The sequence below is a fragment of the Mustelus asterias genome, chromosome 17, assembly GCF_964213995.1.
Source record: "Mustelus asterias chromosome 17, sMusAst1.hap1.1, whole genome shotgun sequence".
Taxonomy (NCBI): domain Eukaryota; kingdom Metazoa; phylum Chordata; class Chondrichthyes; order Carcharhiniformes; family Triakidae; genus Mustelus; species Mustelus asterias.
Window position 1 is genome coordinate 20095108 of NC_135817.1, and position 27918 is coordinate 20123025.

Sequence of the window (27918 nt, forward strand, 5' to 3'; positions counted from 1 at the left end):
TTCACTCTGGAAATCTATGGGCGGGGCCTATACCTGCCTGAGAGGTCAGCAGCATAGCGCTGAGCCTGAGCAGCACAGTGCGCTGGGAAAATCGTCCCCAATATTATGTTATTCTATGAAGCAGGGGTATGTGTACATGTGTGCGTGTGTGTGTTAGTTAATGCAGCTGGAGAAAGAGTCAGGAGATTTAAGACATGAAGGGATACAGGTGTCAGGACTGTGCATTTGTAATGAGATATTATGGTGGATTTTAATTTCAAGTAAATAGGTTCGATCTAACATTTGCACTTTTAGATAAGTTGAGAGTTCATTTGAATACCAAAGGGAAGTCAGAGGTGACAAGAAACATTGGCACACCGATCACCAACCTGCAGCCTCTCACCTCCCCTTCCCCCCATGCCAATTACCAGCCTCCGGCCTCTCTTCATCCCCTCCCCCCCCCCCCCACCACCCTAACCCCTGATCACTGGCCTCAACTCCCAAGGGGCACTGCCTGCTCCTGCCCCTGAACCAACGAAGGACTTCAATGGCCTCCGTTTCCACTGACGAGGCCATCACATCTGGTCCACGTTGGTGGCGACCATCTGTGAACCTCACCAGTGAGGTCCTCACCAGCGAAGTCAGAAAGCTAAGTAAGACCGGACTATCGTACCCAAGCTCGCTAATAGTAGTTAAATAAGTTTATAAATATTTAAATCAGCCTTGCACCTTTCCTGGGCTGATTACACCAGCAAAAACGCCAGGCGCAATTTGCGTTTATAGCCTCCTGCTCAAATTTCCTGTCCGGCTACGCTAATCGACCAGCACCGGGAGGCGGAAAGATCGTGCCCATAAAGCCCATCCATCCAGTCAAACCAGTAAAGTCTTGGGCTGCAAAAAGCATTCTTGTTTCTGAAGGTCTCTTGGATTTCCACAGCAGAGTGGAAGAGGGTTTAATATGTGTGGTTTACCTTATTAAAATGACAACAAGTATTGATAAATTGGCAGTGTCAAATTATAACCTTGGGTAATATTACTGGATTTTTATAATGAAATATCTATAAAGGGCATGTTAGAACCATAGAAAATTACAGCTCAGAAACAGGCCTTTTGGCCCTTCGTGTCTGTGCCGAACCATTTTATGCCTAGTCCCACTGACCTGCACTTGGACCATATCCCTCCACACCCCTCTCATCCATGAACCCGTCCAAGTTTTTCTTAAATGTTAATAGTGACCCCGCATTTACCACTTTATCCGGAAGCTCATTCCACACTCCCACCACTCTCTGCGTGAAGAAGCTCCCCCCTAATATTCCCTTTAAACTTTTCTCCTTTCACCCTTAACCCATGCCCTCTGGTTTTTTTCTGTTGAGGGAAGATGTTTCCTTGTGGGTCTGTCCAAGTAGGGAGTATTATGGGGGGGAATATGTTGTAAAACTATTTGAACTGTGTAGCTGTAACCTTCCGTGCTTGAGTTTTCTTTTCTTCTCGTTAATAAACCTATTAATTTTAATTCTTAAAGTCCCAAAAATGTTGCGAGACTTCTTGCTGATGAGATTCGTATGTTGTCTTCTCATTTCCAGAGTACAAAAAAAAGGTATAGCCCATGAGCCAAGTTTCCCTCTGGGATTTGTTTTGCTCAGCAATTTACATCTGCTGTGGTCGTAACATTTGAGATTGTCATCTTCATTCTAACTAATTGAACAATTATTGCAATATCATTTCAACACATTTAGATTAAAAACTGCAACATGTTGCATCTGAAAAGGTTGCACAGAAATGTAAGATATTAAAATAATAAAAGCAAATTACTGCGGATGCTGGAATCTGAAACCAAAAGAGAAAATGCTGGAAAATCTCAACAGGTCTGGCAGCATCTGTAAGGAGAGAAAAGAGCTGACGTTTCCAGTCCGGACGACCCTTTGTCAAAGCTAAAAGGCAAAGAAAGTGGGAAATTATTTATACTGCAGGATGAGGGAATGAAAGATGAGTCATAGCCACAGAAACCAGGGAAACCAGTTAATAGCTGTCCACAGAGAGAATAAAGGGTGTGAATGGCCAAATGGCAGAGAAGCTAAAAAGATGTTGGGGGAGGGAGGGAGGAGGAAAATGGATGGGACAGAGGCAAGACCCAGAAAAGGAGAAGCAAAGGGGGAACAAAGGTAAGGGAAGGGGCGTAAAGTCGGGGAAAAGAGTGGGAAGAAAAATGAAGAAAGCCAACAAAGAAACAAAAGGTAGAGAACAGTAAACATGTAAGATATTACTTTGGAGGCAAACCCTTTCATGTCTTAGCATAAAGAATTCGTTCGTGGAGATATCCTGTGATAACTCATTTATAGTAGCAATGGAAGCTGAAAGAGAGTTCAGATTATTATGCTCCTGTTTGCCAACATAAAAGGGTGAGATCTCCCACTCACCTGACGAAGGAGCAGCGCTCCAAAAGCTAGTGGCGTATGCTACCAAATAAACCTGTTGGACTTTAACCTGGTGTTGTTAGACTCCTTACTGTGTTTACCCCAGTCCAACTCCGGCATCTCCACATCATGTCAACATAAACCCAGTGAAGCCAAGAAAAATCGTTCCATCATTAAATTTGCTTTCCTGTCACAATAAATTGTGAAGGTGAAGAATCTGGTCTAAAAGCACCTTCACCACCAATCTCACAGCATGTTCTCAGTGCAAAGACCTGATATATAGCCTATCTGACACATCACAGAAAACATTTCCCATAAAACTACAACCGCCAGCATCAGTTGAGTGCATGCATCAGCAATTTCTACCAAGTAATGTTGTACTATTTTGTTTGGTGTTGTCAATGAAAGCACACAGTAAGCATTGATAAATTTCCAATGTCAAATGATAACTGAGAATAATTTTTCATTCTGCTATAGTATAATATGGTGGCTAAGTGGTTACATTATGGAATAGTGAATCAGAAACCTGAATTAATAATTGTGAGTTCAAATCCTAAATTTAAAAATTGAATTCTCAAAAGGAAATCAAATCAAATCAAAATGAAGGAGATAGTCATCGACTTCAGGAAGTATAGTGGAGAACGTGCCCCTGTCTACGTCAACGGGGATGAAATAGAAATGGTTGAGAGCTTCACATTTTTAGGTATCCAGATCACCAACAACCTGTCCTGGTCCCTCAATGCCGACACTATAGTTAAGAAAGTTCACCAACGCTTCTATTTTCAGCTACGACACTCACCAACTCTTACAGATGCACCATAGAAAGCATTCTTTCTGGTTGTATCACAGCTTGGTATGGCTCCTGCTTTGCCCAAGACCGCAAGAAACTACAAAAGGTCTTGAATGTAGCCCAATCCATCACAGTCTCCCATCCATTGACTCTGTCTACACTTCCTGCTGCCTCGGCAAAGCAGCCAGCATAATTAAGGACTGCACGCACCCCAGACATTCTCTCTTCCACCTTCTTCCGTCGGGAGAAAGATATCAAAGTCTGAGGTCACGTACCAACCGACTTAAGAAGAGCTTCTTCCCTGCTGCCATCAGACTTTTGAGTGGACCTACCTTGCATTAAGTTGATCTTTCTCTACACCCTCGTTATGACTGTAACACTACATTCTGCACTCTCTCCTTTCCTTCTCTATGAACGGTATGCTTTGTCTGTCTAGTGCGCAAGAAACAATACTTTTCACTGTATACTAATATGTGTGACAATAATAAATCAAATCAAAATCAAAAATTGAGAAATTAAGAAGTTGCTACCAGTGCTCTGAAATGTCTGAGCAGACCATGCGATTTTATCAGATAACTATAATATATTGCAACTGTTCAAGTAGAAAGCTCACCATCGCCCTCAGGGCAATAAATATCAGGCTAGTGCCGGGAAAGGGAGGTGAGAACATACCAATTTAATTAAAGACAGCTTAACTGTTCTATTCCTTCTTTTTGGTATTTTAACACTTACGTTAGGGTGTGGGAAACATAATCAAAACCTAAAGGGGATAATTCTTCTCTTGATATTTGAGCATTGCACAAAAATAACAAAATTGCATTCTTACAGCATTTTAAAATGATTTGCAACCAACAGTTTTTTTTAACTTTTCAATTGTAGTCACTGTTGTTATATAAATGAATAATGCCTCAAGAACAGCAAATGAATGATTGCCCAGATAATCTGCTATGGAATGGTGCTGATTTAGGAAACAGTTTTGTTCTAGGTGCACAACAGTTAGAAAGTTGAAACAAAAGGATAATGCATTGTAACAAATGTTTATCATTATGCCTTTCATGTTATCAATTAATGTGATCAACTTTCACATTAGACTTAAAAGTGATGTGGTTAAGTCTGAAATTAGAGTTTTGAATTTAAACTCTGGGATAAAGCTGCCCGCTTGATTGGCACCCTATCAACAAACATTCCCTCCCTCTGCACCAAAGCACAGTAAGAAGTCTCACAACACCAGGTTAAAGTCCAACAGGTTTATTTGGTAGCAAATACCATAAGCTTTCAGAGCACAGCTCCTTCGTCAAATGGAGTGGATATCTGTTCTCAAACAGTGCAAACAGACACAGAAATCAAATTACAGAATACTGATTAGAATGCAAATCTCTACAGCCAGCCAGGTCTTAAATGTACAGACAATGTGGGTGGAGGGAGCATTCAACACAGGTTAAAGAGATGTGTATTGTCTCCAGACAGAACAGCTAGTGAGATTCTGCAAGTCCAGGAGGCAAGCTGTGGGGGTTACTGATAATGTGACATAAATCCAACATCCCGGTTTAGGCCGTCCTCATGTGTGCGGAACTTGGCTATCAGTTTCTGCTCAGCGACTCTGCGCTGTCGTGTGTCGTGAAGGCCACCTTGGAAAACGCTTACCTGAAGGTCCAAAGCACAGTGACAGCAGTGTGCACCATCTATAAGGTGCACTGCGGGTTCCTTAGGCCAACCCCACAACTACTATAATCTGGAAGGAAAAAGGCAGCAGATACATGGGAACACCACACCTGGAAGTTCCTCTCCAAGTCACACACCATCTCGACTTCAAAATATATCAGCGTTCCTTCACTGTCGCTGGGTCTAAATCCTGAAATTCCCTCCCTAACAGCACTTTGGGTTTTCACAAATAAAAACTGAGCAACTGCATAGCATTTTTTGATTTTCTAATGCGCCTACAGGCAGAAGATTTAATAGTTTATGCTCGACGAATGAACCTTGTATCACTGCTCCTTACCAAAATAGCATTCCCCGCAGAAGTGATTTGTGAAGTGAAGAATCTTACATGCAGAAAGCCAGAGAGGAGTTGAGGGTTTTTGAAATCCTTTCTCACTGATATTCAGCTACTGTGTGCGCTAAATACTTAATTACTTTTCTTTCATTCATTTTATCAGTGGTATTTATTTTTAAAATATTTACACTGCTCAATTTCTCCTCAAGGTGAATAATATTAATCCTGGAGAAAGGAACAGCTTTGGCACCAGTTGCTGGCAAGAAAAAAGCCTAGGCTTTAACCTGGATTCTATTTCAACGTACGAGTATTGGTGATCAATGAGTAAGAATTATATTTTCTCTTTTCTATACATTTCCCTAGTCTGATCTACCTTTCCTGAACTAAGGAAACTGCATTTATCTAATTCCCAGACTCCATATTGGGCAATACAGCTACTTCAATTAATTTTAACTTTTAATCACAGAGCACCCGTTCTGTAAACTATATCAGTAGTACAGTGCCAAGATTAATACAGTGCCAAGTAGCATATTGCCAAGATTAATACTGTCCCAACTTCTTTAGTTCTATGACCTATTACTTTGCCAAGTAGCATGTTGCCAAGAGTAATACTGTGCCAACTTCTATAGCTCTTTGTCCTATTGTTGTGCCAGGTAAGATAGAGCCAAGATTAATATTGTATCATGCAGTATAGCTCCAACACTATTACCGTGCCAGGTCGCGGAGCTCTTATACATAAAACAAACTGACACTTAAGTGCAATACTAAGGGAGTGCAACACTGTCAGAGGTGCCATCTTTCAGATGAGACATTAACTGAGGCCGAGTCTGGTCTCTCAGGTCAATATTAAAACAACCTAAGCCATTATTCAAAGAAAATCTAGTAAGATATCCCATTTTCCTTTGGATCTATGATTCCCCAAAGCTCTCCACCTTGGGTTGAGTGTTTCCTTGCCTCATCTCTGCGTCTGCTGTAGACTAATTGATAGAGATTCATTGATACGCTTAGTCAATAACTTCATTATTGTTGCTTTATGCAACAACCAGGATGGTGCAAAGTAAACTGGATGGATCTTTGTCTTTTTTCATCTGGCAATTCCTACTTTCCTATGATGCTCCTAACATGTGTACTGAAAAAACTCCTCAGGGGCCGGTGTCCCTTCACGAGGTTCCCTTTATTTACAAACTCTATTTGACTCCTCGAGTGGTTCAAGATCAGGAGTGCCAGTAGGGCCTGACACTCCCTTATTTATATACAAGTGAGGCTCTTTGATTGGGCAGGCAATAATGTTCTCAATAGGGAGCTCATCCTCCAAGAGGCCAACCTCATGGGCCCCATTGAAGTCATTACATATATCTACTCGAGATGGACTGCAGGGATTTACCACCACCACCTTTTTGAGGGCAATTAGGGATGAACATCAATGTTGGTCTTGGCAGCAATACTCACATCCCATGAAATAATTTTTAAAACCCTGATCAGAAACAGATTACATGGTCATCCAACCCTTTTCAATTGGTGGGACCTTTTTGTGTGTAAATTGGCTGCTGTGTTACCCTGAATCATTGGGCAGCACGGTGGCACAGTGGTTAGCACTGCTGCCTCACAGCGTCAGGGACCCAGGTTCGATTCCTGCCTTGGGTCACTGTCTGTGCGGAGTCTGCATGTTCTCCCCTTGTCACGTGGGTTTCCTTCAACTGCTCCGGTTTCCTCCCACAGTCCGAAAGACATGCTGGTTAGGTGCATTGGCCATGCTAAATTTTCCCTCAGTGTACCCAAACAGGCGCCGGAATATGGCGACTTGGGGATTTTCACAGTAACTTCATTGCAGTATTAATGTAAGCCTACTTGTGACAATAATAATCACAGAATCACAGAAACCCTACAGTGCAGAACGAGGCCATTCGGCCCATCGAGTCTGCACCGACCACAATCCCACCCAGGCCCTACCCCCACATATTTCTACCCGCTAATCCCTCTAACCTATGCATCTCAGGACTCTAAGGGGCAATTTTTAACCTGGCCAATCAACCTAACCCGCACATCTTTGGACTGTGGGAGGAAATCGAAGCACCCGGAGGAAACCCACGCAGACACGAGGAGAATGTGCAAACTCCACACAGACAGTGACCCAAGCCGGGAATCGAACCCAGGTCCCTGGAGCTGTGAAGCAGCAGTGCTAACCACTGTGCTGCCCCTGTTAATAAATAAAATCACAACAGTACCTCCATTTCAGAACTAATGAATTGGCTATGAACTAATTTGGGATGTCCTTAGGTCACGAAAGGTGGCGCAGAAATGCAAGTTCACCTCTTTCCCTTTCTATCAATCCCCACATGGAAGGATAATCCAAAGCAGTAAAATGGATACTTGGCAAGTGGTCTGGCAGCCCCCAGTTGAAAACTTTTGAGCTTTAAGCAAGGAATTGAGGAAGTAACTTTAGGGATTAAAATGAGCATTGCGGGTGGGAGTGGGGACTGAGCAAATGTGGTGGGAGGAGGGAGGGCGGATCTCTCAGGGTGTGAGATTTGGTCAGATCTTGGGCTGTGGGGGGATGATGGGGTTTGGGCTGTTGTAGGGCAGTGGAATGTGGGGAGTATTGGATAGTTTTCTTTGCCTTTTCTGGTGGGGGAGGTTGCAGCTGTTGCCAGGTTCTGGAGAGGGCACTGGGCAGTGTTGGCATTGGTCAATTCTCCTGGACTGGAGAGTTTGGTAATTGTTGGACAGTGTGGGGGAGCTGGGCTTGTTGTCATGCTGTTTGCTGGGGGTAGCTGTCAGGTGTAGTTTCACCACTTGATAGGTTTGCACAGGTAACATTAATGAATTAATGCTTTTGTTAAATTAGAGAACAAGGGAAACTGCACAAACCGATAACTTTTTGTTTAAAGTTGTCAGAACTTAAGATCCCAGATTTTGCTCAGTGAATAAAGCCACAAGATTCCTTGGTTTTTGAACAAACAAAATAACTTTTACTGTCCACAGTCAGAAAAGTAACACAGTCAGAATTAATATGAGATACACGTGAAATAACAAACTATGATCAAACACAACACACTGCACAATAATGGCAGAGGAAACCAAGACAGATCCACAGATTTCTCGGCAATTCACCTGACATCAGTGTTCACTGTTCACTTAACAATCTCATTAAAATGTTTCTCCCTTTTGAAGGATTTCCAGTCTTCATCTTTGAAGATCTAGCCTCTGAAATCTCTCCAAAAGTCACTCCGGCTCAGAGTGTCTCAATGGCTGCTCACCTCTCAGTCTCATCTCCTGAAATTATGTTCACCTGGCCTCCTGAGTCTACACTTCAGCACCAACTCACCAATGGCCCACAGCACAGAGTCAACAAGTTTCTTCTGCCTTTTTACCTCTCCAAGGCATCTCCCAAGGCCTTATATCTTGCAGCATGCCACTCATAGCATCTTTACTGTTTGGTGCCTCTTTCTTTGCTCCTCTCTCCATTGGTTTCCCTCCCTGGTGGTCTCTTTCTGGTAGTTTGTCCTCTTGGTGATCTCTTCCCCCCATTCCCTCTTTCTCTCCCTTTGTGGGAGCTCTCGAAGATCCCCCTTCTGGGGTTTTCTCTTTGAGACCTCTTCCTATCTTGTCATGGGACTCTTCTCGGTTAGGCGCCCAACTCCTGGGCCCCATGAGTCGGTTTTCATGCTGTTTATTCCAACTCACGCATGCTGGGCACTTGTCCCTGGCCTGAAGGTCTCAGTGAACAACATTAAACTGGCATATGCAGTCCACATCAGATTTGCATATGTAGAAACTCCTGGGGCATGTCAGGACTTGTCATTCCCGACCTCTGCTTGGAAATCATGCAAGTTTCTATTTCTTTGTACACTTGGCCTTGGGAAAAAAAGAAAGCTTCACCATCATAAAGGTTTCTCTACAATGGCTTTACAATTTCTTTACAAGAAATTATCATAAACTTCTATCAAATAGATATAGACAATAGTTCATTTTCACAATTAGATATATTGTACTATAAAGTTATAAAGACTTAACCCAACAAAAACAAGTACATGTAACAAGTAGAATTTAAACATCCTGGAACAATCATGCTCAGCCTGCATCTTTTCCAATGCCTATTCTTTAACTCTGCACAGAACATTTCAGCCAAGTCCAGAGTCAAATTATCACACTCTATTTGCTGCAGGTGTACTTCTATTTTTAAGCTCCTTCTCTAAACTCAAATGTGGTTGGTTTCCACAGGTTGACAGTAAGGTCAAAATGGCTTCTATGTGTGTGTAACCCCCTGCTGACAATTATATGCTCTGACCAGCTGAGTTAAGTGAAGCTGTACCTGGGATGTGCTTGATGTTATAAGGGGCTACTATGTAAATGTTCAATTAACAGGATCCTGAGTTCTTAGCGGTTGGTGTTGAGCTAGGCTAAATTTCCTATTTACCAATAAATGTCAGTACAGGCGTGAATGAAAAGGATTAGTGTGTGCAGTTGCAATCTAGAGTAATAACCTATTAATAATAGCGCGGTGCCTCCTAAAATGGTAAGTATGTAAACCTTATAACAAGAAAAGGTTCAGGACAACCATTCAAAAGGAATAACAAAAATAAATTTATTTTCTTGCATTGTTGCGTCTCATAAAACAGATAAAGAGTCCCAAACCAAAGATTTTTCAATTAAACAGTTTCAACCCTGAGAAATGTTTAAATTATTACCAAGCGCTTGGATTTATAAACATTGGGGCCCATACGTTGGTGCACATATGAAGAAAACACGCTCTCAACAACACACTGCTGATACCGTTCAGTGTCTGATAGTATAGTCTCCAGTTACTCACGCAACCAGGACACACACAGTCCAGAAGGGTCTGCGAGCGGGAAGATGAAGCAGCAGGAACAAAATGCAGCAAGCTGTTCGTGTAGTGACGCAGGTCCAGTGCGCTGAAGTCTGTCTTCCTCGGCAGTGCTACTTAGCAAGTTAGCTTCAGCTAATCCTCGTTCTCTGCGTCTTCTCAGTGAAAACTATGCCCGGCGTTTATAGCTGACTGTCCCTCACCGGCAGTTTTTAGCAGAAACGTCCACGCTTGAGAGTACAAGACGATGCGCTTTACACTTTGTCTCAACAGTAATGAAAATAACAAAAGGACTAAACCCTGCTGCCTTTCACTTCAAACTGGAAAAAAACGAGTTACTAAACTGCAACAAACACGAGCTTTAACTGCACAGTAATATTTGTGCCCATACTGTGAAGTATTTTAGTCTACAAATATTATTTGCCTCGACGTTAAAACTGGGTTTTTACCGCATGGAAACAGCTCCTCTTCCCCACGTGTGTCTCCCCACTGCAGCTTCCTCTGCCTCCCGCCGTTTTTCTTTTTCCCGCCCCCTAAGTAATCTGATTGGCTTAAAATGCAATTCTCTAGAAAACGGATTGGCTTAGCTTACATCACTCAAACAAACAGTATCTGTTCACGGTATTTGGCCCAGTAAACAGGATATTGAAACTCACAAGAAAACAAAGAACTATGGTAAATGTCTTTTTCATTTAATTTACCCATATTTCAAGAAAACACACTCTTTTCATTTTTCTTTCATTTATCCTTTTTTTCAGGCCCCTACATGTGCCAACAACTCGTTTCGCCTCTGACTGAAATCTCTTTTAGCCTTTTCAAGGATGTTATTGACGCGCTTTATATCTTTATCCATAAAGGGTTTGGTATGCTTGCTTTGTTTAACCTTGGAACATTTTAAGTTCTTTCAGTTTCTGAACGGGTCTTATTTAATTATTTTTGAGCGAGGTCAACCATTTCCCCATTTTGGACAAAGAACAAAGAACAAAGAACAATACAGCACAGGAACAGGCCCTTCGGCCCTCCAAGCCCGTGCCGCTCCCTGGTCCAAACTAGACCATTCTTTTGTATCCCTCCATTCCCACTCCGTTCATATGGCTATCTAGATAAGTCTTAAACGTTCCCAGTGTCCCCGCCTCCACCACCTTGCCTGGCAGCGCATTCCAGGCCCCCACCACCCTCTGCGTAAAATATGTCCTTCTGATATCTGTGTTAAACCTCCCCCCCTTCACCTTGAACCTATGACCCCTCGTGAACGTCACCACCGACCTGGGGAAAAGCTTCCCACCGTTCACCCTATCTATGCCTTTCATAATTTTATACACCTCTATTAAGTCTCCCCTCATCCTCCGTCTTTCCAGGGAGAACAACCCCAGTTTACCCAATCTCTCCTCATAGCTAAGCCCCTCCATACCAGGCAACATCCTGGTAAACCTCCTCTGTACTCTCTCCAAAGCCTCCACGTCCTTCTGGTAGTGTGGCGACCAGAACTGGACGCAGTATTCCAAATGGACTTTTATTCGTTTCCAGTACTTTTGGGTTTTCCACGCAAATCATAAAACATATCGTTCCAATCAGTTTGGTGTTTAAATTGACCTTTTTGTGAACTTTCACTTGCCCGAATTCCTGAGTCTCAACACTAACCAGAATGTTTGGTTTTGTGTCAAGTGTCATTAACGCTGTTTAAAAAAGGAAGGAGACAAAAGGCGGGTAACTATAGGCCGGTCAGCTTAACGTCTGTAGTAGGGAAAATGCTGGAATCCATTATTAAAGAGGAGATAGCAGGGCATCTGGATAGAAATGGTTCGATCAATCAGACGCAGCATGGATTCATGAGGGGAAAGTCGTGCTTGACGAACATGTTGGATTTTTATGAAGATGTGACTAGGGCGGTTGATGGAGGAGAACCGGTGGATGCGGTGTTTTTGGATTTCCAAAAGGCGTTTGATAAGGTGCCCCATAAAAGGCTGCTGAAGAAGATTAGGGCACACGGAGTTGGGGGTAGTGTGTTAAAGTGGATTGGGGACTGGCTCTCCGACAGGAAGCAAAGAGTCGGAATAAATGGGTGTTTTTCCGGTTGGAGGAAGGTAACTAGTGGCGTGCCGCAGGGATCGGTACTCGGGCCGCAACTGTTTACCATTTATATAGATGATCTGGAGGAGGGGACGAAGGGTAACGAAGTTTGCAGACTACACAAAGATAAGTGGAAAAGTGAATCGTGTGGAGGACGGAGAAGATCTGCAGAGAGATTTGGACAGGCTGAGTGAGTGGGCGAGGATATGGCAAATGGAGTATAACGTTGAGAAAAGATCACTTTATTCACTTTGGAGGAAATAATAGCAAATTGGATTATTATCTAAATGGAAAAAAATTACAACATGTTACTGTGCAAAGGGACCTGGGGGTCCTTGTGCATGAGTCGCAAAAGCCCAGTCTGCAGGTACAACAGGTGATCAAGAAGGCAAATGGGATGTTGGCCTATATTGCGAGGGGGATAGAATATAAAAGCAGGGATGTCTTGATGCACCTGTACAGGGCATTGGTGAGGCCGCAGCTGGAATACTGTGTGCAGTATTGGTCCCCTTATATGAGGAAGGATATATTGGCATTGGAGGGAGTGCAGAGAAGGTTCACCAGGTTGATACCGGAGATGAGGGGTTTGGATTATGAGGAGAGGCTGAGGAGATTGGGTTTGTACTCGTTGGAGTTTAGAAGGATGAGGGGGGATCTTATGGAGACTTATAAGATAATGCGGGGGCTGGATAGGGTGGAGGCGGAGAGATTCTTTCCACTTAGTAAGGAAGTTAAAACTAGAGGACACAGCCTCAAAATAAAGGGGGGTCGGTTTAAGACAGAGTTGAGGAGGAACTTCTTCTCCCAGAGGGTGGTGAATCTCTGGAATTCTCTGCCCACTGAGGTGGTGGAAGCTACCTCGCTGAATATGTTTAAAGCGCGGATGGATGGATTCCTGATCGGTAAGGGAATTAAGGGTTATGGGGATCAGGCGGGTAAGTGGTACTGATCCACGTCAGATCAGCCATGATCTTATTGAATGGCGGGGCAGGCTCGAGGGGCTAGATGGCCTACTCCTGCTCCTATTTCTTATGTTCTTATGTTCTTATGTTCTAACCCTTCAGAGTCATTTTGAGACTTCAGTCTCCCCTGTTGTAAAACTTGATTTGGCAATTCTGCAGACTCTTCTAAGGCCTATGTACCATCCATTAGTGAAGTGGAAACACCAGTAATTTCCTTGAGTTAATTCTTGGCTCAACGATCGCAAATAGGCTTCTTTTGTTTTTACTCAAAGGAATAACTTTGAAACTGTTATGGAAATAATATACTGCCTATTTATCTATTTATTAGTGTCACAAGTAGACTTACATTAACACTACAATGAAGTTACTGTGAAAGTCCCCTAGTCACCACATTCCGGCGCCTGTTCGGGTACACTGAGGGAGAATTTAGCATGCCAATGAATCTAACCAGCACGTCTTTCAGACTGCGGGAGAAAACCAGGCACCTGGAGGAAATCCATGCAGATACAGGGAGAATGTGCAAACTTCGCACAGTCATCCAAGCCGGGAATTGAACCCGAGTGCCTGGCACTGTGAAGCAGCAGAGCTAACCACTGTGCCCTGCTGCCCTGCTATAAAGTTGATATTTTTAATGGGAAACTCATAAACCTCCAGCCACACAAGGCCCTTCATCAGAGTTAAATTTACTTCATGCAATAGGAAAGACACTCACCTTCCATCAATGCCCTGTATTAATACATTCTGATTCAGTGAACTCTCTGAAGAAAGGTATAAATCCTTTGCTAACAATGTGCCCCGAGCTGAACCAGTATCTCTCAGGATAACAATTGTTCTTGGTTCTTTCTGGGACAGAAATTGAATGAATTTCCCTTCAAATATAACATTTTTAATAATTCTTTTCAATTCCATCTTATCCCTACTTTAAAAACATTAGAAACAATGAGTTTTTCACAGATTTCACTTTCTGGTGTAGCCTGCTCAATAAAAATTCCTGTCACTTTTTTAACAGTTATTTCCTTTTCTATGTATGATCTTTTCTGAAGGCTCCTCAACCATCTGTATTACTGCCAATGATTTACTGTTCAAATTCCAACAATTTGTTTTTATATGTCTTATTCTTATGGCAATAAAAGCATGCTGGTTTCTTTACATCAGTTTTATCCTCTAAACTATCATTTCCATTAACCAGAACAGCTTCAGCCTTCTTCCTAAAGCTAGACTCTTCTATTCCTCCATCTTCTTGTGGGTTTGCAAATGGAGATGTACTATCTACGTGATTTATCATACCTATCTGCCAGAACTGCAGTTTCCCTTACATTAGAAACCTTGTAGTCTTTCAGGGGTGACCTAATAGTTATTCGAATATCATTTCAAAATTCTTCCAATATCATTAGGCCTCGCATTCTTCCCTCTCCAGAAAGGTTGTCGAAACTGATAACGCCATTCTGCTTTGCAATCAGGATAGTAAAATTCATTGTGGAAACCTTATCAGCCTTAAACTCAGAAAATCCCAGCACTCATTTCTGTCTGTGGATTTGAAATCCCACAAGAATCCTCAATTCATGCTATGATCCTAGGCCAGACCCCCAACTTTGTTATAATCTGGCTGGGGATCAGTCACATTTTATTCAAAGTAGATACATTTTAAGATCCCAGGGATTTGGCTCAGAGAATAAAGCTTCAAGATTCCAGTTTTTGAACAAAACAAAATAAATGTTACTATACACAGTCGAAAAAGTAAAATAATTTGCAATATTTATTTCATACTCTAACATTCGAAATCACAAGGTATAAATGAATTAACAAGCAAACTGTGGTTGAGCAGACCACATTGCACAATAAATGGCAACTGAGAGCAAGGCAGTTCCCACAGGTTTCTTATCAATCCACCCTGCCATCTGTGTGCACTGAGTTACCCAATCTTGTTACAACTGTCTCCCTTTTGAAATGTCTCCCTATTGTCTCCCTATTTAAAAAGTTAAAATGTTCAATAGGAATGTTGTTTTAATAGTTTCAACTCAGTGGTACATATAGCATTTATGCTGTGTGGAACCACATGGGGCAGTTAGTTATCACATTGTCCTTTCACCTCTGGGACTTGGGTTTGTGTTCTGTCTATTCCTAGGTTACAACAGTGACTACACTGAAAAACATGTTGGCATCTCTTGAATTTGTGAAAGATACTATATAAGTCTTTCTCTCCTTTTTCTTTTTCTCTTCCTTGCTTATGTGCACTTTCTCCACGTATCTGCTGTCTTCCCACTCCCCCCTCCCCATCTCTCTCATTCACTCCTCTCTGCCTTTTCTCTATTTCACTCTCTCCAGCTGCTCCAGCCTGTTACATTTTCCACCGCGCCTTTGAATAATGGTAAGAATGCAGAGCATTACCTCGAGCTGATACAGTCTGCTCAGCCTGATAGTATTTCTTACTGGAGGCCCTGGCGGTAGGATGAGGAGGAAAACAACTCTGTTTGAAATCAATCAATTTATGATTGAACATAAATATTAGTATTATTGAAAGCAGGCATTTTTTGATTGAAAGTATCATTTAAGAATAGTGTTACTGTAAGCACCACCAAACAAATCTTACACATTCACAAATGTTACTGTTCAGTATTTGCGCCAAGTTTTTACTCAATATTAATCTGACATAATTAAGATTTAGCGAATATAATAGAAATTGGTGAATTTATTAGAATGACAGTAAACTAAGTTCCATATAAGAGGAGCATTGCACTGTAGGCAATATTTTGTCAGTAAGCAACTTGCCTGAAAGCCTCCTTTGGAGAGAGGCACATATTCTGTCACAGTGTTGCATGCAAGTAACCAGACTGTGTATTTCTGCATGATTTATAGTCTGCAAAATAAAATGAGGAAGAATTTGGCAAATGCAGATGCTACCTCTTTAAACAGAACTCAAATTAAAAAGCTTGCAGAATCAGTAATGGATGACTAAAAGTTTATCCCCTTTCACGTCAGACTGCTTGTGACTGCACAAGGAGATTAAGCACTTCGTTTCACAGTCTCATTTCCAGGAATGGCTGCATTTCTCAAGACTACTTAACCAAGTTTGAGCATTCCCGGTGCGCACATTCTGGTTGGGGGGGCGGGGGGTGCGGCAGCATCACAGCATCTCATAAAACATCTAGTCAGAAAAACAAGCTCATTTACAATAACTAAAACAGAAAGAGAGAATTTGTGTTTTTACAATGTCTTTCAAGACCTCAGGACATTCCAAAGTGTTTTACAGTCTACTGTACTTTTGAAATGTATTCAGTGTTGCAACGTAGGAAACACAGCAGCTAATTTGTGCACAGCAATCTCCCCCAACAACATTGACCACTTAATCTGCTTTTAAGTGAACAATTTCTGTTGAAACTGTTTCCAATTGATCAGATTTTCATCTGAACGCAGTGCAAAAGGAGATCATTTTTAAAGATTCACTCTTGGGTTGTAGGCATTGCCAGAATTGCAGTCCATCTCCAGTTCACCTATCTGAGTGAGGTAGTTAACACTGGTGTTGGACTAGAGTTAAATGCGCACTGAACATGGTATTTACAGTACAGAAACAAGCCATTCAGCACGACAGGTCAATGCCAGTGTTAATGTTCCACACCGAGCCTCCTCCCACCTTCTTTATCTAATCCCATCAACATTTCCTTTCTCATTCTTGTTTATCTGGCTTTACTTTAAATAGATCATCATTGGTTGTCTCATCTATTCCCCATTATAGTGCGTTCCACATTCTAACCAGTCTCTGACTAAATAAATTGTTCCTGCATTCCCTTTTTTGGATTTATCAGGGATATTTATGGCCCCCTAGTTCTGGAAACATCTTCCATTTTAAATACTTTCATAACCGTAATAATTTAATAATAATCTATGAGGTCCTCCCACAGTCCAGAGAAAATATAAACAGCCATTTCAATCTTGCCTGACAAATATAAACTAATAAATATTTTTTGCATTTTCTCCAGTGCCTCTTTTTATAACAGTGCTCAAGTGTGATCTCACCAAGATCCTGTACAGTAACATCTCTGCTTTGTAATTCTTTCTTTCCCTGTGGCAGTGAACCTGTTTAGTTCATTATTTTATGGCCTTATTAACTTGCACTGCTACTTTTAGTAACTTGTGTATCTGATCCCTCTGCTCTTTTACCTCATCATTTTCCAAGGAACATGTGGCCAAAATGTGTCACTTCAAACTTAATTAAAGTTTATTTGTCAATTACACATTCATTCTCCAAGTTTATCAATACCCTCTGTATTTTTGTCCCTCAATTTGGGTCAGGATTTTGCGCTCCTGTTTGCATAGGGCATGAATGGCGACAGGAGCGCAAAATCTGGCAAGAGGGCCAAAACATGCAATACACTGATTGGAAGTCCTGTTAGGATTGTCCTCGCTGCCTGCCAGTGATATAATGGGAGTCCCAAAATTCAACATCAGGAATCCTATTAGAATAAATTTAAATCTAATTACTAGGCTTCGATGCTCCCCAGCTTCTGATATTAGCCATTCACATCGGTGTGGTGAATTACAACGTCTCTCCCACAGCATGCACCCGGCGGGCAGAACCCACCAGAGGAGTGCAGGTGGATGCAATGCCCGGGGGAAACAGGGTCATGCCCCCAGCACTGTACAGGCAGGGTTCTGGTTTTGCCTTTTTTGTATTGAGGTGCCCTTTAAAAATGGCACCCTGATCTTTTTTAAAAAAGCAAAACTGCTGGCAGGGCATCGTGGGAACCTACTCCTCAGATCTTTTACTTTCAGAGTTACTCACAATATGGCAGAGAAAGATGCCATTGAAGCTGGCGGTTTTAATGGCACTTTTCATGCTTGTTGTGACATAGAACATAGAAAAGTACATAGAACAGTACAGCACAGAACAGGCCCTTCGGCCCACGATGTTGTGCCGTGACACTGCCATTAAAAACAGAAAATCTCACCCCTGGTGTCACATACAAAATTTGAATTGTATTTCCAATTTCCAACTCTAGGGGCAGAATTATGGAGTCACATGAGGGCAGGACCGGAGGCAGAAAGGCCTGAAAATTGGTGTTGGATTGAAGCACTTTTCTGCCTTCAAGCCATTTTGTTCCGGGCAGAGTGGAGAAGTCGTAGCTGCCCAAAAGTGACAGGTAGCCTGTCATCATATGACTCTCCCAATGAGGCCAAAACGCAACCAAGGGCTGGAGGTGCTACCATCGCAACCATCCCCTCCCACTCACCCAGCACTCCAGTAAGAGGGTAATGTTCAATCACACTAAGAACCCTGAACTCGTTATTCCTGTCTGGCCACAGTAGCAGCTGCTGCCTACCCAACGTCTGCGTGGCTAGCCTGGGACTCTAGCTTGGCCCGGTACTGTCTTTTGGCATCTTTGATGGATCTCTTTGGATCATACCTGGCTTTCTTGTATTGTCAGGGTTGCCTGACTTGAATGCCTCTGACCTGGACTTTAGCAAGCAGTGGATATCCCTGTTCATCCATGGTTTCCGGTTGGGAAACACACGGATTTGCTTCTTTGGCACACACTTATTAATGAAGTCAATTACTGTAACGGTATATTTAATTAAAGGTCACGGTTTACAACAAAAGGGGAAGTTTGTGGATTACTAGGAGACAGCTCGGTGGGACAGTCATATAAATCAAGCCCTACCTGCTAGGAAAGATGGGCTAGTTTAAAAATAGATGCTTAGTTTCCTGGTTGGGTGCAGCAATTCATTTACGACATAAGCACCAGACTTGGGCCATAGATTTCCAGTCTGTAATGACAAGAACTTGAGCACAAAGTCCCATCAGGCCCTTTTGTAGATCTTGACTATTTTTTCTGTCAGTGTTCCCAAGAAATTAGTGTGGTTCACCTCAAAGGGGCAGATCACGGAGTTTTTAAATACTGACCAGTCTACTGACTCGAAGCAGTCTGCAGGAGATCATTCAATTCCTCAGGCCAGCATCGCACGACTTTCTTTGATGGATTCTCCTGTTTCAGTTTTTGCACATAAGCCAGGAGCAGGAGCACAGCCTTATGCTCTGATTTGACAAAGTATGGGTGGGCGATAGAGTGGTAGACATGTTTGATATTTGTGTAGCAGTGGTCTAGGACGTTTGGGCCTCTGGTGGAACAGGAGACATGCTGGTGGTTTCTTGGTAGGACACACTTGAGCTTGGACTGATTGAAGTCCCCGGCCATGATGAACAAGGCCTCGCAATGTTTCATCTCAAGACTATATGAAGTGGTGTATATTTCATCCAGCGCAGTCTTCATGTCCACATGGGGTGGGATGTAAGCTGTCATTAGAATAACAGAGGTGAACTCCCGCGGAAGGTAGCAGGGGCGGCATTTTAGCACCTAATCAGCACATCTTTCGGACTGTGGGAGGAAACCGAAGGCTGAGATGAGATCAGCCATGATTGCATTGAATGACGGAGCAGGCTTAAGGGGCTGAATTGCCTACTCTTGCCCCCAGTTCATATGATTCTTATGATAACACCAAGAGGAACAGGAGCCAGCCCTAAAACACTCAGTTATTTTGGTTCAGTCACATGATCACCAGCTGGTACAAAAAACTGAAGATTTTTCTCGTAAATGTACCTTAACATGAAGTTAAAGTCCAGCCTGAACCAAATTTCCAGGCCATATATTCCTGAAAAAATGCAAACACTGAAACATATATCGATTTTCAGTCCTGACAAAATCTGGAAAATTCATGCTTTGGGGAAAGGCAGTGACTTATGAGGAATATATTCATCACAAAATTCATCTACATTCTGATTTTCACTTTTAATCAAAAATAAATTATAAAAGCAACAGCAAGAATATTATTCACACAAGAAATTTTAATTTGCCAGCTTTGATTTTCTGACAGAGTGTACCAAAACTAATTTAATTAGTTTTCCTGACGGCAGTTTACATCCCACCCCATGCGGACGTGAAAATCGCACTAGACGAAATATACAACACTACAAATAGCCTTGAGACGAAACATCCCAAGGCCTTGTTCATCATAAGAACATAAGAAATAGGAGCAGGAGTAGGCCATCTAGCCCCTCAAGCCTGCTCCGCCATTCAATAAGATCATAGCTGATCTGATAGTGGGTTCAGTTGCACTTACCCGCCTGCTCCCCATAACCCTTAATTCCCTTAATGGTTAAAAATCTATCTATCTGTGACTTAAACACATTTAACGAGGTAGCCTCTACGGCTTCACTGGGCAGAGAATTCCAAAGATTCACTACCCTCTGGGAGAAGAAGTTCCTCCTCAACTCAACCCCGTATTTTGAGGCTATGTCCCCTAGTTCTTGTTTCCATTGTAAGTGGAAATAACCTCGCTGCTTCTACCCTGCCTAGCCTCTTCATTATCTTATATGTCTCTATAAGATCTCCCCTCAACCTTCTAAACTCCAATGAGTACAGGCCCAGTCTACTCAATCTCTCCTCATAAGCTAACCCCCTCATCTCCGGAATCGACCTGCTGAACCTTCTCTGTACCCCCTCCAAAGCTAATATATCCTTTCTTAAATAAGGGGACCAAAATTGTACACAGTACTCTAGGTGCGGCCTCACCAGTACCCTGTACAGTTGCAGCAAGACCTCCCTGCTTTTATACTCCATCCCCTTCGCGATAAAGGCCAACATTCCATTTGCCTTCTTGATTACCTGCTGCACCTGCAAACTGAGTTTTTGTGATTCATGCACAAGGACCCCCAGGTCCCATGCACAGTAGCATGTTGTAATTTTTCACCGTTTAAATAATAGTCCATTTTACTATTATTCCTTCCAAAGTGGATAACCTCACACTTATCAACGTTATACTCCATCTGCCAGATCCTTGCCCACTCACTTAGCCATGGCCAGGGACTTCAACCAGGCCAAGCTCAAGAGTGTCATACCAAGTTACCACCAACACGTCTCCTGTTCTACCAGAAGCCCAAACATCCTAGACCACTGCTACACAAATATCAAACATGCTTAGCACTCTATCGCCCACCCACACTTTGTCAAATCAGACCACAAGGCTGTGCTCCTGTTCCCGTCTTACAAGCAAAAACTGAAACGGGAGAATCCGTCAAAGAAAGTCATGCGATGTTGGTCTGAGGAATCGGATGATCTCCTTCGGGACTGGTCAGTATATAAAAACTCTGCGACTAGCCTTAACGAGTACGTCACTACAGTAACTGACTTCATCAGTAAGTGTGTAGAAGACCAAAGAAGCAAATCCGCATGTTTCCCAACTGGAAACCATGGATGAACAGGGATATCAATTGCTTGCTGAAGTCTAGGTCTGAGGCGTCCAAGTCAGGCAATCCTGACCCATACAAGAAAGCCAGATATGATCGAAGGAAATCCATCAAAGATGCCAAAAGACAATACCGGACCAAGCTAGAGTCCTAGGCTAGCCACACGGACCCCGCTGACTATGAAAAGGTCTGCAAGCCACAACAGGCTACAGGATGAAGGCATGTAAAATCGCCTGCTTCAACACACCCCTCCCTGATGAGCTTAATGCATTCTATGCCTGTTTTGAGCAAGAGGTCAGCGAGAGCACGTCCTCCACCCTGGAAGCCTCGGATGAACCTGTATCTGAGGTCACCATTGTAGATGTCAGAGCAGCCTTCTCAAAGGTCAACCCTCGGAAAACGACTGGCCTGGAGAGGGTACCCAGATGAGCACTCAGATCCTGCGTGGATCTGCTGGCGCAGGTATTGGCAGACATCTTCAACCTCCCTATACAATAATCTGAGATCCATATCTGCTTCAAGAAGACGACCATCATCCCAGTACCAAAGAAAAGCCAAGCAGCGTGCCTTAATGACTATCGTCCAGTGGCTCTGGCACCCATCATTATGAAGTGCTTCGAAAGGTTAGTCATGGGCACAAATCAATTCTTGTCTACCACCCTCTTGGATTGGCTGGATCCACTATAGTTCTCCTACCGCCACAAGAGGTCCACAGCAGACACTATCTCTCTGGCCCTGCGCTCAACCCTGTAACACTTAGTTAACAAAGACACCTATGTCAGATTCCTATATATTGACTGCAGCTCAGCCTTCAACACCATTATTCCTACGAAACCCATCTTGAACCTCCGTGGCCATGGCCTTGGTTCCTCCCTCTGTGACTGAAACCTGAACTTCTTAACCCACAGATCTCAATCAGTAAAGATAGGCAACAACACCTTCTCCACAATCATCCTCAACACCGGTGCCCCACAAGGCTGTGTTCTCAGCCCCCTACTATATTCCTTATACACCTATGACTGTGTGGCCAAATTCCCTTCCAACTTGATTTTCAAGATTGCTGATGACACCCACTGTAGTGGGTCGGATCTCAAACAATGCTGAGACAGAGTACAGGAATGAGACAGAGAATCTGGTGAACTGATGCGACGACAATAATCTCTCCCTCAATGTCAACAGAATGAAGGAGGTGGTCATCGACTTTTGGAAGCGTAGTGGAGAACATGCCCCTGTCTACATCAACGGGGATGAAGTAGAAATAGTCGAAAGCTTCAAGTTTTTAGATGTCCAGATCACCGACAACCTGTCCTGGTCCCCCCATGCCGACACTATAGTTAAGAAAGCCCATCAATGCCTCTACTTTCTCAGAAGACTAAGGAAATTCGGCATGTCAGCTACGACTCTCACCAACTTTTACAGATGCAACATAGAAAGCATTCTTTCTGGTTGCATCACAGCTTGGTATGGCTCCTGCTCTGCCCAAGACCACAAGAAACTACAAAAGGTCATGAATGTAGCCCAATCCATCACACAAACCAGCCCCCCCATCCATTGACTCTGTCTATGCTTCCCGCTGCCTCGGCAAAGCAACCAGCATAATTAAGGACTCCGCGCGCCCTGGACATATTCTCGTCCACCTTCTTCCGTCGGGAAAAGGGTACAAAAGTTTGAGGACACGTACCAACTGACTCAAGAACAGCTTCTTCCTTGCTGCCATCAAACTTTTGAATGGACCTACTTCACATTAATTTAATCTTTCTCTACACTCTAGCTATGACAGTAACACTACATTCTGCACGCTTTCATTTCCTTCTCTATGAACGATATGTTTTGTCTGTATAGCGCGCAAGAAACAATACTTTCCACTGTATACTAATACATGTGACAATAATAAATCAAATCAAATCAAATTATTTTGGTTCGGTCGCATGATCAGCAGCTAGTACCAAAAAGCTGAAGATTTTTCTTCTAAACGTACCTTCATGTACCTTGACATGAAGTTACGGGGAGCAGTCCAGCCTGAACCAAATTTCCAGGCCAAATATTCCTGAAAAAATGCAAACCCTGAAACATGTATTGATTCTCAGTCCTGACAAAATCTGGAAAATTCATGCTTCAGGGGAAGGAAGTGACTTCTGAGGAATATATCCATCGCAAAACATCTACATTCAGATTTTCATTTTTAATCAAAAATAAAATTATAAAAGCAACAGCAAGAATATTATTCACAGAAGGAATTTTAATTTGCCAGCTTTGATTTTCTGACAGAGTACCAAATCTAATTTAATAAATTAAAAAACAGTTGTTTGAACATTCCGTTGAGCTGTGTTGTAATCGGCCAAAAATACTTCACCGGAAGTTTGGCGGAAACTCTGTTGTTGACAGAGCAGCTCTGAGGAGTTTCAGGCCCATTGTTTCCCCTCTCATTTTCCAGAATATAAGATTAGTTTTCTACGTACATTCACGCTGACATATGCACAGGTCCAAAAGCCATCAATAAATACTAAATCTAAAGAGGCAACATTAACTCTGCAAGTTTAGAGAAAATCAAACAGGTGGGCAATTAAAATCATCCAGGTTACTATATTTACCTAGAAATACAGCAGTCAGGACCCGGACTGTCCAGAAAAGCCTCCAGAAGCTGACTCTACCAATAGGCAAAAAAGGCACCCAACACAAAGCTGGGGCTTCCTTCTTTAACACATACATGTTGGGTTCTGCTAACACTTTTGGGATTTGCGAACCCCAATTTTAACTGCACAATGTGAGAAAGGAAGCCACCATAGCTTCTTGCCAGGTGAAGACTAAGGAGAAAGAGAAGCACTAAGCCTTAAATGCAATTCTTTTATTGAGAGGCACTCGAAGAAACAAGACAGGAATAAATGGAAATTGTGGAATGAAGCCTTTATGAGATTAATGCATTAAATCATCTTGAAACCACTGGACATCCAAAAAAAGTACTTTTTAAAAAATTCATTCATGCATTTATTGCCTCCCTCGATTGCCCTTGAGAAGGTGTCAATGAGTCAGCTGCTTGATTCGCAGACGTTCATGTGGCATAGGTACGCCCACAGTGCTGTTAAATAGAAAGTTCCAGGATTTTAAACCAGCAGCATTGAAGGAACGGCAGTAGAGTTCCAAATCAGGATGGTGCCTCATCTAGAAGTAAAGAGACTTATGTAAAGATGAGACGTGAAGGCTCAGTTAGGGCGCTTGAGAATTACAAGTTAGCCAGGAAGGACCTAAAGAGGGAGCTAAGAAGAGCCAGGAGGGGACATGAGAAGTCTTTGGCAGATAGGATCAAGGAAAACCCTAAAGCTTTCTATAGGTATGTCAGGAATAAAAGAATGACTAGGGTAAGATTAGGGCCAGTCAAGGACAGTAGTGGGAAGTTGTGCGTGGAGTCCGAAGAGACAGGAGAGGCGCTAAATGGATATTTTTTCGTCAGTATTCACACAGGAAAAAGACAATGTTGTTGAGCAAAATACTGAGATACGGGCTATTAGACTAGACGGGATTGAGGCTCATAAAGAGGAGGTGTTAGCAATTCTGGAAAGTGTGAAAATAGATAAGTCCCCTGGGCTGGATGGGATTTATCCTAGGATTCTCTGGGAGGCTAGGGAGGAGATTGCAGAGCCTTTGGCTTTGATCTTTATGTCGTCATTGTCTACAGGAATAGTGCCAGAAGACTGGAGGATCGCAAATGTTGTCCCCTTGTTCAAGAAGGGGAGTAGAGACAACCCTGGTAATTATAGACCAGTGAGCCTTACTTCTGTTGTGGGCAAAGTTTTGGAAAGGATTACAAGAGATAGGATTTATAATCACCTCGAAAGGAATAATTTGATTAGGGATAGTCAATACGGTTTTGTGAAGGGTAGGATGTGCCTCACAAACCTTATTGAGTTCTTTGAGAAGGTGATCAAAGAGGTGGATGAGGGTAAAGCAGTTGATGTGGTGTATATGGATTTCACCAAAGCGTTTGATAAGGTTCCCCACGGTAGGCTATTGCAGAAAATACGGAGGCATGGGATTGAGGGTGATTTAGCGGTTTGGATCAGAAATTGGCTAGCTGTAAGAAGACAGAGGGTGGTGGTTGATGGGAAATGTTCATCCTGGAGTTCAGTTACTAGTGGTGTACCTCAAGGATCTGTTTTGGGGCCACTGCTGTAAGTCATTCTTATAAATGACCTGGATGAGGGCGTAGAAGGATGGGTTAGTAAATTTGCGGATGACACTAAAGTCGCTGAAGTTGTGGACAGTGCAGAAGGATGTTGCAGGTTACAGAGGGACATAGATAAGCTGCAGAACTGGGCTGAGAGGTGGCAAATGGAGTTTAATGTGGATAAGTGTGAGGTGATTCACTTTGGAAGGAGTAACAGGAATTCAGAGTACTGGGCTAATGATAAGATACTTGGTAGTGTGGATGAGCAGATAGATCTCGGTGTCCATGTGCATAGATCCCTGAAAGTTGGCACCCACGTTGAAAGGGTTGTTAAGAAGGCGTACTGTGTGTTAGCTTTTATTGGTAGAGGGATTGAGTTTCGGAGCCATGAGGTCATGTTGCAGCTGTACAAAACTCTGGTTTTGGAGTATTGCGTTCAGTTCTGGTCGCCGCATTATAGAAAGGATGTGGAACATTGAAAAGGGTGCAGAGGAGATTTACCAGGACGTTGCCTGGTATGGTGGGAAGGTCTTATGAGGAAAGGCTGAGGGACTTGAGGCTGTTTTCGTTAAAGAGAAGAAGGTTAAGAGGTGACTTAATAGAGGCATACAAGATGATCAGAGGATTAGATAGGGTGGACAGTGAGAGCCTTTTTCCTTGGATGGTGATGGCTAGCACGAGGGGACATAGCTTTAAATTGAGGGGTGATAGATATAGGACAGATGTCAGAGGTAGGTTCTTTACTCAGAGAGTAGTAAGGGTGTGGAATGCCCTGCCTGCAACAGTAGTGGACTCGCCAACATTAAGGGCATTTAAATGGTCATTGGATAAACATATGGATGATATTGGAATAGTGTAGATTAGAGGGGCTTTAGATAGGTTTCACAGATCGGCGCAACATCGAGGGCCAAAGGGCCTGTACTGCGCTGTAATGTTCTATGTTCTATAAAGTTGCAGCTTGGTGTTGTACTGATATATCTGCTGCCCTTGTTGTACAGGTTGCAGGTTGGAAGGTGCTGTCAAAGGCGCCGAGGTAAGTTGCTGCAGTGCATCTTGTCAATGCTACACACCGTTGCCACTTTGTGCCAGTGATGGAGGGAATGAATGCTTAACATGGGGGAATGGGCGCCGATCAAATAGGCTGCTTTGTCCTGGATGGTGTTAAGCCACTGAAGTGTTGTTGGAACTGCCAGTTAACCAGTTAAGTGGAGAGAATTCCATTACAATCCTGACTTATGCCTTATAGATGGTAGTCAGGTTTGGGGAGTAAGGAGGTGAGTTTTCTCGGCCTCTGATATACCATTATCGACACTATTTATGTGGCTGGTCCAGTTGAGTTTCTAGTAACTCACTGGAGGTTGGTGGTAGGGAATTCATCAATGGTATTGTCAAGAGGAGTTCTCTTGTTGGAGACAGTCATTATCTGGCACTTGCATGGCACAAATGTTATTTGTCACCTATCAGACCAAGCTTCATTGTTCTCCAGGCCTTGTTGCATGTGGACATGGATTTATTCATAATCAGAGAAGCTCAAAGTGGTGCTGAACACTGTGCCATCATGAATGAACGTCCCACTTCTAATCTTATGCTGAAGGAAAGGTCATAGAGGATTGAGCTTTGGACTACCCTGAGGAACTCCTGCAGTGATGTCCTGGGCCTGAGTTGGTTGATCTCCAGCAACCACAACCATCTTCCTTTATGTCAGGTATGATTCTAACCAGTGGTGAGTTTCCCTCTTCATTTTCATTGACTTCAATTTTGCTAGGGCTTCTTGATGCCATACTTGGTAAAATGCTGCCTTGATGTTCTCACCTCACCTCTGGCATTCAGCTCCTTTGTCCATATTTGGACCGAGGCTGTAATTAAGTCAGGCACCAAGTGGCCCTGGTGGAACTCAAACTGAGTACATCAGTGACCATGTTACTGCAGAATAATTGCTGTTTGAAAACACCATTGCCAAGTGCCTTCCATCATTTGCTGATGATTGCGAGTAAACTGATGTGGTGATAATTGGCTGGATTGGATTTATCCTGCATTTTGGGGACAAGATATGCTGGAGCAGTTTCCCATGGTGTCAGGTAGATGCCAGTGTTGTAACTGTACTTGAAAAGCTTGGCTTGGATGTGGCTAGTTCTGGAGCATCACAGCTGGGATGTTGTCAAGGCCCAAAGATGTTGCTGTATCCAGTGCTTCCCTGGTATTACATGGACTGAATCGACTGGCAACTGTGATGGATCTGACTGAGATGGATTATCCATTAAGCACTTCTAGCTGAAGATGGTTATAAATTGTCATACCTTGTCTTTTGGATCTATGAATTTGATACAAGGGCCTTAATTTTGCCCTTTAACCATGGTGCACCAATGGTGACTGAGGTTTTCTAAAGGAGTTTACAAATACCTTCTCCAAAAAGGCAGAGCTCTCCTGAGGCAGCACAGTGGCATAGTGGTTAGCACCGTTACCTCATAGCGCCAGGGACCAGAG

At 42.9% G+C, this 27918-nt stretch overlaps 1 protein-coding gene across 1 annotated transcript in view; it reads right to left on the reverse strand.

The window, feature by feature from the left end:
• Nucleotides 1–27918, reverse strand: part of LOC144506361 (rho GTPase-activating protein 6-like) — a 725901-nt gene that overhangs the window by 546022 nt on the left and 151961 nt on the right. The gene's annotated exons all lie outside the window — the stretch shown is intronic.